The 14,699-nt window shown below is 39.1% G+C and overlaps 1 protein-coding gene across 2 annotated transcripts in view; it reads right to left on the bottom strand.

Moving 5' to 3' along the window:
* Positions 1–9,399, bottom strand: part of LOC105921041 (diacylglycerol kinase beta) — a 309,320-nt gene extending 299,921 nt beyond the window's left edge. For both annotated transcript variants that reach the window (XM_036138804.1, XM_036138806.1), the window contains exon 1: positions 9,116–9,399. The gene's annotated coding sequence lies outside the window, so the exon portion shown is untranslated. The remainder of the gene's footprint in view (positions 1–9,115) is intronic.
* Positions 9,400–14,699: the final 5,300 nt, after the last annotated feature.

Raw genomic sequence — 14,699 nt, 5'->3', positions numbered from 1 at the left:
TTACAATTATGTTTGACTGTGTAGGAATGGTTTGGAAAAATGTTGCCATCTAGTGTTGGGAATTATAACTGTTTTTCCTTCAAAACAATATTTACATTAAAAAAATTGTCAAAATAATATGGTTGGATGTAGCAAAAATGTTTTTGATAACTTTTGATCCTCTATGTGTGAGAAAATTTTTGGAGTAACTTTGAATGCCATAACTGTAACGGTTTAGAAGTAGTTTAATCAAATATAACACCAAAAAAAATTTTAAAATTACATCTTTGATGAAAAAAGGTTGACTTTCTGTAAGGTGTACACCATTGCTCCAAGAGGCTTTTTTGTAGGGCCGCAGAAGGTACATTTGCTTACCGAGTTTCATAATTCTCAGACAAAGCATGGCTCGGGGCTTACTGTTTTTATGTGTTTTTAATTGTTTTCCACAAACTTGATTTTTGCAATGCGACAGCGAAGTCAAATATGCATATTTCTTCAAACAATAGCCAATATTTTACCCTTTGACCCAAAATGGCAGACTTCCTGTGGGTTTTAGAGCATACCTACAAGAGACTTTTTTTTCATAATTTTAAAAAAGCTACCTAGGTAAAAAATTTCAGCTTTCTACGTGTTACGGTTTGGCCCAACTCACTCTAGTTGGCGCTGTTGAGCGGGTTTGCCACGCCCGCTTTCAATTACACTAAAACCATGCGATTTCTCACGGGGGACAATTTTGGGTAAAGTTTGGTGAGTTTTCATGCATGTTTAGGCCTCCAAAAAGCCGTTTCAAAAGTCCCAAGAATAAATAATAATAATAATTAAAGCCGCAAGCGGCGATGAGCGGCCCTCGCAGCCAAGCACCGCTGGGGTACGCGCACCGCCTGCCGCCAGCCACCGCAGAAGCTGTCACGCATTTTCCGCGCCCGTCCACCGGGCGATTCACACGAACCCGTTCGGCAGCGCTCCCCCACGACTCACAAAAAATCAGGTGCAGATCGGTCGATGCAGTGAGGAGATACAGCCGTTGAATAATGATATTGCATTTGGCCACCGGGCCGGACTAAATCGTTCGGCGGGCCGTACGTTTGACACCCCTGGTTTAAAAAATTAGTTTACTGGTTGAAATTCAGTTCAAAGTCTTCAGCTGATCCAAAATGCTGCAGCAAGAGTTATGGAGATAGTTTCCTGCCAAAAGGTTGTAAACAAAGAAGGTGTTGCACACAAATAAAACTTGTTTTGCACACAAAAAGATATGTTTCATACACAAAAAAATTGTTTTGCAAACTGTCCGCCAACCTTGCACTCAAAATATCATTTATAAGTTTTCCTCCAGTACAAAATGGTCTCTGCACGCACAAAACAGCCTCCGCTCAACTACGAAACAATCCCACCTACCCTGCGGTAAATTTGTGCCAAAAGTCACGTGATGCATTAGGAGTTGTTGTTGTTCAGACTTCCCGACATTGAGAAGAATTCAGTTATCTCTAAACTATTGGGCTAATTTACAGGGTCATAGTGAAGATCATCCAGCATAGAGAACTTTAACATCTTGTTGGGAAATGGAGAAGAGGAAGAGAAAAAGCTTTGGGTAGACAGTTAGACAAAAAGCAATGGAATTAGAATTAACTGATTTAATGTTCAGTCCAACAGTACCACTACCAGCAGTACCACCTTGGATACTACCTTCACACGGGGGACAATTTTGGGTAAAGTTTGGTGAGTTTTCATTCATGTTTAGGCCTCCAAAAACCCGTTTCAAAAGTCCCAAGAATAAATAATAATAATAATAATAAAATCTGCAGTTGCAATAGGCCTTTAAAGTGTGCCCCCCTGAAAAATGTAATGCCCCCCTGTAATTTGCTTCTGCAGCCGGGTCTGTCCGAGCATGAATTTAAATTGCTCACAACTCAGATCTCGCGTTATTACAACGCGATTAAAACTATTTCCATGCAACTTGCATATGATGAACGATGAGAGTGAGAAAGAGATCTTCACATCATATAAAGATGATCAACCATCAAGATCAACATTGAAGCAGGAAATGAAGTTGTGGCACACAAAGTGGTCATCATCAGTGGAAAAACCCAGCTCTCTCCCTGAAATTCTAAGGATAACAAATATACAAGTGCTACCCAAACATTTCTATGATTCTTCACCTTCTGTCAGTTATACCTTTTACGAGTGCTTCTATGGAACGTAACTCAGGCCTTAAAGCAGGGAAAACTTTGCTGAGGTCGACAATGTGACAAGAAAGGTTTGTGGTTTTGCTACTTATGTATGTCCAGAAGGACATTCATTTAGACATCAACAAAATTATAGACATACTTGCCCAGAAGCATCCCAGAAGGTTGACATTTGTAAACCCATTATCATCGTCATCATAAAGTTGAAGGTGTTGTAGAAGAGAACAATATTCTTTGTCAAGTCTTACTGTTCTATTATAGGCTTATGGCTTAACTTCACCATACATGTTCATTGGTTTAACTTACTTTAAAGTTTTTTTTCTCTCAACATAGTTTATCTCGTTAAAATATACTCAAAACTCCTTTATCACTTGAACCATAACAAACTGTTCTGAGTCCTTGGGTCTTTTTAAGTAATTTTTTTCTTAATATAGTTTATCTGGATGAAATAAATTGTTAAAATACATGTATATTACAAAAATCCTTTATCACTTGAACCATAACAAACTGTTCTAAGTCCTTGAGTCTTTTTATTTCATTTTACTAATTAAATATCATTTCTGGAAATAAAGAAAATCTTTGTTTGATTAATTGTTGATAAGGATAATTTTTTCTTCAAACTACTTTTTAACCTTGTGCATGCTGTAAAAACCAAGAAATTTTGTCTTAAAAATAATTTTTCAATTACAATAATGTAATTATGCTAATTCCACTGTTGGTTTCAACAGACCATTATTGCGGACAACATGTCTGTACATGTCTTAGAAAATGCCCTTAAAATGCCGTCAGAACTAAGAGAAAACAGAAATCCGAATTACAATATAATGGTTTACATGAATAAAGACAAGCAAAACAATAAAACCGTACCTCATTGGCCGCATAAACTCCAGAGGAATAAAGATTCTTTATACATCTTGTTACCAAAAAAACCCTTATGTTTTCGGGTAAAACTTTTGCTACAACAGTCCAGTGATGCTCTTTAGTTGCGTCAATCAAACAAATCAAACGTCCTCTCCCACTGGCGTCCAAGCTTCTAAATCCATACGTTCCTCAATTTCTACCTCCATTTCCACTAGAACCATTCACATACCAGTTTATGCCAAAATCCGCCTTTTCCAAATCTGATATAGTTCATGTTTTGTTTTCCGCGCCGCTCCAAATCCAACCTATTCACCAACTCTGCACACACGCTTTTCTATTGTTTGCGCCTTTACTTCCTACTTCCGGTTCGGAAGATTTTCAACATAAAAGCACCGCAAATACATATAAAATAGAGAACGGTATATTAACATTTCAAAGTAGTTTTTAAATGTCTTTTAAACATATTAAACATATTCGGGGCAGAACAAAGATCTAGAGAGAGTAAAGCAATTAAAATGCTTAGGAGTATGTTTTGATGAAAAACTATCCTGGGAAGTGCACATAGATAAGGTTTTTGAAAAATGTAAAAAGATACTTAATATATTGAGATGTTTAATTGGGTATGAATGATGAGCAGATAGGAAAGCTATAAGATTAGTTTATATAAATCTAATTAGATCTACAATTGTTTATAGAAGTATAGTGTATGGATCAGCATCGGAGATTGTACTTAAAAAATTGGATATTATACAATATCAAGCATTGCGTTTTAATAACAGGAGCAATAAGGACAACTTCAACATCAGCTTTACAGGTGGAAGTGGGTGAAATGCCGTTAGGACTGAGAAGAATACAACTGTCATTAAATTACTGGGTAAATTTGCAAGGACACGATCAAATTCATCCTACAAAGGTAACTTTACATTCCTGCAGTGAAAAAGAAAGGGTTCATAATAAGTCATTTGGTTGGACAATTATTCAGAAAGCAACAGAATTAGGATTAAATCATTGAAATATTAGTCCAACAGTACCATTATCAATAACACCACCATGGATTTTACCTGAAACAATAGTAGATTTAACAATATTGGAAAAGAAAAATAGAGATAAAATGTATATATGTAATTCTTTAATAGTGGAGGAATATATAGAACAGTTTTATAATTATGTAAAAATGTATGCGGATGAATCAAAAAAATCTATTAGGAAAAACTGGAGTTGGTGTAATAATTCCAGAGTTTAAACTGCACATAGGGAAGAAATTAAATGAAGGAATATCTGTTTATACGGCAGAAATGATTGCATTATTAGTTGCTGTAGAATGGATTGGGGAAGTGAGACCATTAAGAGCTGCCATGTTCAGATTCAAGTTCATCATTGATCAGTTTAAAAAGAAATCATTCAGAAAGCCGTCCAGATATCTTATTAGTAATTCAACAAATATTATATCATATTCAGATTTCCTGTATTCTGTTCCTCAGAATACAGGAAAGGACAATAACAAGACTCGGTTGGGACATACAGCACTTAATTCAACATTACAGTTAATGGGAAACATGAATCAGGAAGTTGTAATGTATGTGGGGAATTAGAAACTATAGAACATGTTATGTATAATTGTAGAAAATATCAAAGACAAAGAACACAGCTCTGTCTTCTGTAACCCCCAGTTGGTCGAGGCAGATGACTGTTCATACTGAGCCCGGTTCTACTGGAGGTTTTTCCTTCCTGTTAATGGGGAGGTATTTTTTCCCCTGTTGCTTCATGCTTGCTCAGTGTGAGGGATTGTTGCAAAGCCATGGACAATGCAGACAACTCTCCCTGAGCAAAAAAGACGTTTCAAAAGTCCCAAGAATAAATAATAATAATAATAATAATAATAATAATAATAATAATAATAATAATAATAATAATAATAATAATAAAATCTGCAGTTACAATAGGCCTTCGCAGCGCTTAGCTGCTCGGGCCTAATAATAATAATAATAATAATAAAAAAATCTGCAGTTACAATAGGCCTTCGCAGCACTTAGCTGCTCGGGCCTAATAATAAAATCTGCAGTTACAATAGGCCTTCGCAGCGCTTAGCTGCTCGGGCCTAATAATAATAATAATAATAATAATAATAAAATCTGCAGTTACAATAGGCCTTCGCAGCGCTTAGCTGCTCGGGCCTAATAAAATCTGCAGTTACAATAGGCCTTCGCAGCGCTTAGCTGCTCGGGCCTAATAATAATAATAAAATCTGCAATTACAATAGGCCTTCGCAGCGCTTAGCTGCTCGGGCCTGATAATAATAAAATCTGCAGTTACAATAGGCCTTCGCAGCGCTTAGCTCCTCGGGCCTAATAATAAAATCTGCAGTTACAATAGGCCTTCGCAGCGCTTAGCTGCTCAGGCCTAATAATAATAAAATCTGCAGTTACAATAAGCCTTCGCAGCGCTTAGCTGCTCGGGCCTAATTAACACTACAGATACAATAGGGCTTCGCAGCGCTTTGCTGCTCGGGCCTAATTAACACTACAGATACAATAGGCCTTTGCAGCGCTTTGCTGCTCGGGCCTAATTAACACTACAGATACAATAGGCCTACACTACAGATACAATAGGCCTTCGCAGCGCTTAGCTGCTCGGGCCTAATAAAAGCAAGTTGTGATGACTGTCGCAACCAATCCATACACAGATTCACAATCAAACCTCTTTATGAGTCAGCCACAGAAAAACAACTTTTATTGACCTTTACTTTTCATAATCTGTTGAAGAGACATGAAGTTTCTCTAAAACCTTCTTTTGGACACGTATGCAACCCATGAAGGGGAGTGGTAGCCTAGTGGTTAAAGCGGTTCGAATCCCACAGACTGCCACTCTAGGTCCCTGAGCAAGACCCTTAGCCCCAGATCACTTCCTGCTGTACTTTTTGTTGATCTGTCACATAACATACACTGAAGTTTGATGTTGGAACAGCACAAAAGTTTAGGGGTATGAATACCTGTGTGAGGAACCATGCTCACTCTTTACGTTGGCTCAAACTTCTCTACCTGTGATTCAGTGAAATCCTTTATTAGGCAAGGCAAGTTTATTTATTAAGCACTTTTCATGTGATTTATCACATAAAAAACGACTTATGTGATAACTAAGCTACGTTTGTTTTAAATTATTAAAGCTGTCATTCAAATCTGACGACCGCTGCAGCTTTTTTACATGAATGTGATCCTGCATCTTGTGATGAAAAATAAGATCTGACATATCTTTACGACAACAAAGTTGTGGCTCACTAGCTGTTGTGATTAATGTCTGTATTTCTCCCTTGTCTGCTTGATGATAAATACAGAAAATAACCACGCTGGCTTTGCCTTCCTTGGCCTTCAGCAATTAGCTACTATATGTGCAATAAGTCCATACACTCTGGCAGAGGTTCTGATTGGTTGGCAATTTTTTTATCTGACAAGTGTGTGGCTCTGTTTAAATTATAATGATAGTAGAAATGATCCAAATAGCCTCAATCAAATGTTTACAGAACCTGGATGCATCGGCCTGATAATACAGATGCATATAGGTTGAAATGGCTCCTGAGGGTAACAATCTTCATTATCATTTAGTATGTGGATCAGTAGTCAGTGGGTGTCTGGGCTCCTGGCAGACCCTTGCATGTTTAATTTTAGTGGAACTTTATCAAACTGGACATTTCCATAAAACTGCGAGTTAGCAGTGTCTAAACATTAAGATGTGGAAAATAAGGGTTTCAGCCACATCTGCCACAAAGTTGTCCAGGATGCAAAGAGAAATTCACAAAAAACATAAGCAGTCATACAGAACTGTTAAAAAAACAGCATGGCTGTTTGAAGAAGAACAATAAGAAGGCACTGGCTGTCTGGGACGAGCATCAAAGGAAACTTTTACTACTGCAACGCCACAAAGCAGGATGCTTCCAATACAGCAAACAACATAGGGATGAGCTAAAAAAATCTTCTAGAACAAAGTCATTTAGTGTGATAAGACCAAAATTACACGCAATGACCACAACCATCGATGCTATGTTTGGAGAATAGTAAATAACGCTTATGATAAAAAGCCTTTCCTCTGTACAGCATCTTGCCATGTATTTCCTGAAAGGTGCAATATCAATAATGTTTCACTTAGTTTACAACATTCCTATTGTGAAACACAGAGGTGGATGCCTGATGGTTTGGGATTGTGTGAACTACAACGACAATGGGCAGTGGGTGAAATTGACAACCAGATGAAAGTTGAACATTATCAGTAAATACTGGAGAAAAACGGCCGGCGATCAGTCTAGAAGCTCTGTGTACATGGATCTTACAACATGAGTAATCAAAACATCATTGAGCTATGGCCAAGGAGACCCGTCACTAGCTACAGCAGCAGTAAGTGATGGTTCTGAAGCAGCCATGTCTGAGTTCAGTATCATTGAACTCTAACATGCGGTACATGCAGGATACACCAAGAATTTACAAGAACTCAAGAATTATTAGTGAGTAGAATGGGCAGCTTTACGACCTGACAAAAGAAAGTGTTTTATCCACAACCACTGCAGATGTCTTCTGATCTTGATCATGTGGGTTGTCTATCTTGACATTATGTTTTAAAAAGAGCAGGCACAAATGTTTGAAGAAAAATGGCTTCATTAAGCCACTAACCATGAGTGAAAGAAAGATTTTTGTGTCTTTCATATTCTGCCGATGGTATGTAAATTCATAAGTACAATGGTATTCTAGATGAACACATAGACTTTAATGAGTAAAGCTTCATTGTTCACAGCTGTTGACTTGAATATTGACAAGGATGAATTATTTTAGCCACAGAATGTGGTTTTAGAACGTCATGCAACAGTAAGTCATCTTTGTTGTCACAGTTTATGTGTTCACTGGCAGCAAATATGCAGTTCAAGAGCAGGAGGTGTCTGATGATCAGGTTCATCCTTTGCTCAGGTCACCTCGGAAATAAAAGGACACGAGAGTGTGTATGCTCCGGTCCCAATCAGACAGACAGACAGACAGACAGACAGACAGGCAGGCCATTTCCCCCCGCCCCTCTTAATCTTTAATCCAAAGTGTCTTTGTAGACCTTCATTGACCCGGGGGCTGTGACCTCTCAGCAACTTGACCAACAGCAGGCACACATGCATGGCCTGATGCAAAGCAAAGAGGTACACACATGCTAGCCTGCCAGGCTAGCATGTGTGTACCCCAGAACGTGAGCAGCATTTTCAGAGTGCTGCTAAGTGATCCTCCAAACACACTCGGCTCCTTCTCTCCTGATCTGTTCAGCTCTGCCCTCTCCAGCTCTCAGGTCGTGTTCCCACACAGAAAAGTGTCATCCACAGAGTGGATACTGTTGAGGAAAACAGTATCTGTGACATTTTGGTGACTGCTTTATGAGATGTAATTAGGTGTGTGACAGCAGATCAATCAGCTGTCTCTGTCTGACTCTGAATCCAGCATGCTGGGATTAAAGGGGTGTGAGGATGTGGAGCATTTTCTAAAAAAACAAGTAAAAAAAAAAAAAGAGTGGAGCCGAGTCAGATGCTTGCAATGCATGCAAAATGATCCTGTTAAAAAAAAAAAAAAAAAAAAAAAAAAAAAAAAATGATCCTGTTAGCTGAATACATAAGTGTAAATAATTGATCATGTAGAACACATTGATTATTTGTCTGCATCATTTCTTAATAAAGGATCTCCTCTCATCATGACAAGCTTTTATCTGGAAAAGTGTGACCTGACCCTGGGAGTGCAAGTCTGCTGGTTTCATCTGCTACCAACTGATCAGACTACACTATTGATCCCACATTGTGCTGAAATGCTGCGTGGCTCAGCAGCAGCCCCTCTTCTTCAGGTATAGTACGATAAGGAACTGAAATATGTAAGTTTCAGATGCATGAATGAGACTGAGCTGAAAGAGAGATTCAGAAAAATGCGACATGTCAAAGCAAGTAAACCCAGACCAGATTTAAAACAGCAACAAAGATCAGATGACACGTTTACACAAAGAAAAAACAGCACACTCCTCGACACAGAAGACAGAGAATGAGACAGCAATGGGAGAAGGAATCGTCATAAGTAATTGTCTCCTACCAGTGGGCAATGCTGATCCCAGCCCAGACCATACACCATCCCTGTTCACAGCTCAGCTGCTTTCACAAACATCCAGTCAGTCGCTCGCCACACTCACAGATGTGTAGTCGTGGCCGTTCAGGACTGGTGTCTGGTTCCCTGCAAGCAGCCACAGAGACGTCCTTGCTATAAGCACTCAGCTACATGCCGCAGTTCCACAGCACAGCCACTGGATCCTCAGCAGGGACAGCGGCTCCATCCCTCCCATCTCGCCTGAATTAATTAAACCTGGCTTTTTCCCTCCCTCCCTCTGCCTCCCTCCTTCACTTCTCTCTTTTACCAATTCTCGTGAGCATGGTTAATGCTCTCTCTCTCTCTTCGTGTGTGTGTTACTGCTTTCTCACTTGCAATTTCCTCTCTTGCTCTCTTCCCCCCATCTCTCTCTCTGTCGCTCTCTCGCTCTCTCTCAGGGATCAACAACCTTTTTCTTTGCAGGATTAAATCTGTCTTCTCGTTTTTTTTAACTACACTCTTTTAAAAAATTATAGGCTGAACTGTCAGAGCCACAGGACTGTGTGCAGGTAGCATGTGTGTGTGCTTAAACCTCCTTTGATTGCAGGGTGTGACTGGCAGTTGCTAACCTGACTCTCGCCAGATGGATGTAGTTCCACCGAGCTCCACACTGCTCCACACACCCATCAGGAATTGCTGCCATTGGTACGGATTTCAATACCACATAAAATGAAAAAGCCAATCAGGATCGCAGGGCGAGATTTTCGTAGATGTGACGTATCAGAGAAGCGACTGTTTGAATTTGGACAACAATGATGGCTGACAGCGAGGAAGGGAATACTGTGGGGAATACTGAAGTGATCAAACGTGATTTAAACATCCTTCTCCACTTTTAAACTGGATATCAGAAAATAAACATTGCAATCCAGTTTATACTTGCAGGTGTTTTTTTAGCTGACTGATTGTGTGTGCAATACCCAAGAAGATGGCAGAAGTTGCCTAGAAGGCATGGAAGCAGAAGAATATGTAAAACCTTTGATAAGGCAGACACCTACTGGTTCCTGGTTTGCTTTCCTTTTTATACTGCAGTTCTCACCATAATATAGCCTTCCTGTGTGTCTGCCTCACACCCACACAGTGCATCCTGCACTGTGGGTCACACAACTCTGAGAATGCAGACATGTCTACTTGCTGTTGCTCATGCATCTCTGCTTCTGCCGTCTCACAGCTCCACCAATCGATTTCCAGTGTTGTACTTTTTTTATGCACACACATGTGTGTGTTGCTTCTTTTCTTAGAGTCCATATGACTTCCTGTTGCTATATCTCTGCATGAAAAGCTGGTCCCCTGAGGAACCAGTGGTGCCGTACGCTGATCCTTTTCATGTTCCCATTCTCCTGCAGCCTGGAGGTTCCAACAACATTTTTGTCATTCATTTCTGATTCTCCATGTAACATTAGCAGCAGATTGATTTCTTGCCAAAACAGAAGCGGTAAGTTTGTGGCTCCAACTTTGGAGCCACAAACTAAAGATTGTGAATTCTACAGAATAGTTCTCGAAAAACTACATCAACACTTAAGCTGTTTCTGTCCTTAATGCAGCCAAGAAAATGTGAAAAAAGCATGATATGGTTATGATTATGGAAGAATGCCTCACATCCACTGTAAACTTTCAAGCCCTGAACCTTGGATTTAAGGTGTTCGCAGCAATTAATGTCCTGTTGACCGTCAGTCACAATTATGTCAAATTTGACACTACAGTCAAATGTCATGAGCCATTGGGCAAACCTAAATGTTAGTCAGCAGAGAGAGAAGAGGGGACTTTGAAAGTAACAGTACAGGTAAATTCCCTCAACTTCTTTTGAAACTAAGGCGAACACAGCAAAAAATAGCACATTGTTATTTGCTCTGAGATCAAAATCACAAAGTCAAATACCCACAGGATAGGTCTCAAATACTGTGAGCTTCATTTTTTTTACCATAAACATTGTGGTGGGAAATGTCTCATTTTAAAAATGCTACATTTTTTTTTAACTGGGGGAGAAGGGGACTTGCTGTTTCGTAAGGTTCAGACCATAAATGTTAATTTATGTGGTCATAACTATCATACACATCTAGTTTTTTGTACGACTACCCAGAGCAGTAAGCTAACATCTCATTTAGGTGCGCTTCAACAAGCATTTTGGCCCTCATAACCTTATTCAAATTTCCCATATAAAAAACTGAATATTTGTAAAAAAAAAAAAGTTCAACCAGCGTCTGTAAATGATGCAAATGGTGAAATTGTCTGAAAATAGCAATGCTTAATAAAATCTTAATAAAAAAGGTTTAATTAAGTTTATTTCATAAAAGCTAAAAGCAGAGAGAAACAAAAGCAGCCAAAGTTTAATCCAATCTGTGACAGGACCAAATCATTGAGTTTCTTACAGAAAACAAAATACATAATTCAATTCAATTCAATTCAATTCAATTTTATTTATATAGCGCCAAATCATGAAACATGTCATCTCAAGGCACTTTACAAAGTCAAGTTCAATCATATTATACAGATTGGGTCAGATTATACAGATTGGTCAAAAATGTCCTATATAAGGAAACCAGTTGATTGCATCAAAGTCCCGACAAGCAGCATTCACTCCTGGGGAAGCGTAGAGCCACATGGAGAGTCGTCTGCATTGTACATGGCTTTGCTGCAATCCCTCATACTGAGCAAGCATGAAGCGACAGTGGGAAGAAAAACTCCCCATTAACGGGAAGGAAATCCTCCGGCAGAACCAGGCTCAGTATGAACGGTCATCTGCCTCGACCGACTGGGGTTACAGAAGACAGAGCAGAGACACAACAAGAGAGACAAAAAAGCACAGAAGCACACATTGATCTAGTAATCTGTTCTACATTAGATGGTAGTAGCGGGTGAGACGTCTTCTCTGGATGATGTCACAGTTAACAGAACGCCAGACCAGGTGTACCTACTATGAAGAAAAAGAGAGAGAGCAAAAAGTTAAAAGCTGAAATTACGACAGTCATTTCAATGTAATACAATGCAAAACTGGAGAACAGTAGACTGAAGAACAGTAGAAATCAGTAGAGTGAGAAAATTAGACCCTGATGTCCTCCAGCAGCCTGGGCCTATCACAGCACAACTATAGAGATAGCTCAGGGTAACATGAGCCACTCTAACTATAAGCTTTGTCAAAAAGGAAAGTTTTAAGATTAGTTCCACAGGAGAGGAGCCTGATAGCTAAAGGATCTGCCTCCCATTCTACTTTTAGAGACTCTAGGAACCACCAGCAAACCTGCAGTCTGAGAGCGAAGTGCTCTGTTAGGAACATATGGGGTAATCAGAGCTCCGATAAGGGCTGATTTTTAAGGGCTTTATACGTTAGAAGGGGAATTTTAAATTCTATTCTTGATTTAACAGGAAGCCAATGAAGGGAAGCTAAAATTGGAGAAATATGATCCCTCTTGTTGATTTTCATCAGAACTCTTGCCGCAGCATTTTGGATCAGCTGAAGACTTTGAACTGCATTTTGTGGACTTCCTGATAGTAAAGAATTACAATAGTCCAGCCTTGAAGTAACAAATGCATGGACTAGTTTTTCAGCATCATCCCTGGACAGAATGTTTCTAATTTTGGCGATATTCCTGAGGTGAAAAAAGGAAACTCTGGAAACCTGTTTAATATAGGATTTAAATGACATGTCTTGGTCGAAAACAACATCAAGATGTTTAACTTTATTACCAGAGGCCAAGTTAATGCCATCCAGATTAAGTGATTGATTAAGAACTTTATTTTTTGAAGACTCTGGCCCAAAGATTACAACTTCTGTCTTGTCAGAATTTAAATGCAAGAAATTTAAAGTCATCCAGCTTTTGATGTCATCAAGACATGACTGCAGTCGAAGTAACTGATTGGATTCATCAGGATTTATGGATAAATATAGCTGAGTGTCATCAGCATAACAGTGGAAATTAATCCCATGCTGTCTGATAATTTTGCCAATCGGAAGCATATATTTAGTAAATAGAATTGGTCCAAGGACTGAACCCTGTGGTACTCCACAGGTGACCCAAGAGTTTGAGGAAGATTTATTATTAACATGGACAAACTGGAATCTGTCCGACAGATAAGATTTAAACCAGCCTAATGCTTTTCCCTTAATCCCTACAGTATGCTCAAGTCTTTGTAGGAGAATATTGTGATCAACTGTATCAAATGCAGCACTGAGATCTAACAGGACAAGTATAGACACAAGTCCATTATCTGAGGCCATGAGAATATCATTAGTGACCTTCACCAGAGCTGTTTCAGTGCTATGATGAGCTCTAAAGCCTGACTGAAACTCCTCAAGTAGGTGATTACTTTGTAAATGTTCACATAGTTGATTAGCAACTACTTTCTCAAGAATTTTAGATGAGAAAAGAAGATTAGATATAGGTCTGTAATTTACTAACTTATCTTGATCAAGAGATGGTTTCTTAAGTAAAGGTTTAATAACAGCTACTTTAAAAGCCTGTGGTACATATCTATTTACCAAGGATAGATTAATCATGTCTAAAATAGGACCACTGATCAGAGGGAATACCTCCTTAAACAACTTGGTTGGGATTGGGTCTAACATACAGGTAGAAGGTTTAGATGAAGCTAAAATTTTAGATAGCTTAGAAAGCTCTACTGCTTTTAAACAGTTCAGACACTGCGCAGGTTCTAAGGATTCCTCCAATGCTGCCTCACTTACTGAGGACGAGGTAATCATGTTTGGGAGAATGCCAATTATTTTATTTTTAATGGAATCAATTTTATTTATGAAAAATCCCATAAAATCATTACTGCTAAGAGCTAAGGGTATGGATGGATCAACAGAGCTGTGGCTCTGGGTAAGTTTGGCAACTGTACTAAAGAGAAATCTAGGATTATTCTTATTCTCCTCAATTAATGATGAAAAATATGCTGCTCTAACTCTGCGAAGGTTCTTGTTATACAACAATAGACTGTCCCTCCAGATTAGGTAGGATTCATCTTGGTGTGTAGAGCGCCATTTTCTCTCCAATTTCCTAACATTGTGCACTCAACTACTGGCTTAAAAAATAATTTTATACAACAGTTTCAGAAACCAGTACTAAACTTACAACTTTTTTTTACTTCTTATTTGTTCAGTTACTAATGGGTACCTTGAGCTTGCATATTTTTGACCAGGGATGCGACGTCAGGTTTGATTGTTGTGATAGCCAGTCTAAAGTCCTGGTGAACATCGAGTCTGTTTCTGACTTTAGTTTTTATTGTTAATAGCGCGCTGAAAGCTGCTTCAGACAGGTATGTAGTGCTAAATGGGAGAATAACCCTGGTTGTTGCGTGTTTGGCCAGTGTGGGAGCGACAGCGTGTCCTTTGGCAATCCAGAACTTTTTAAATCTGTTTTCCTGGAAATATCTTTTGGACACGATGTATTCTACGTCCTTCGGGGTGGAAACGTAGGGGTCCAACACCCACGATTCTCTGGATAAATACTGGTCCATGTTGGCAAAGCAGCTCTGAATCTCATCGCGGAGAAGGTTCATGTGCCGCGTAAACTCCGTGTGCAAAGACGCACGCACG

The sequence above is a fragment of the Fundulus heteroclitus genome, chromosome 7 (assembly GCF_011125445.2).
Source record: "Fundulus heteroclitus isolate FHET01 chromosome 7, MU-UCD_Fhet_4.1, whole genome shotgun sequence".
Classification (NCBI taxonomy): Eukaryota; Metazoa; Chordata; class Actinopteri; order Cyprinodontiformes; family Fundulidae; genus Fundulus; species Fundulus heteroclitus.
This window is presented reverse-complemented; position numbering and strand designations above follow the sequence as displayed.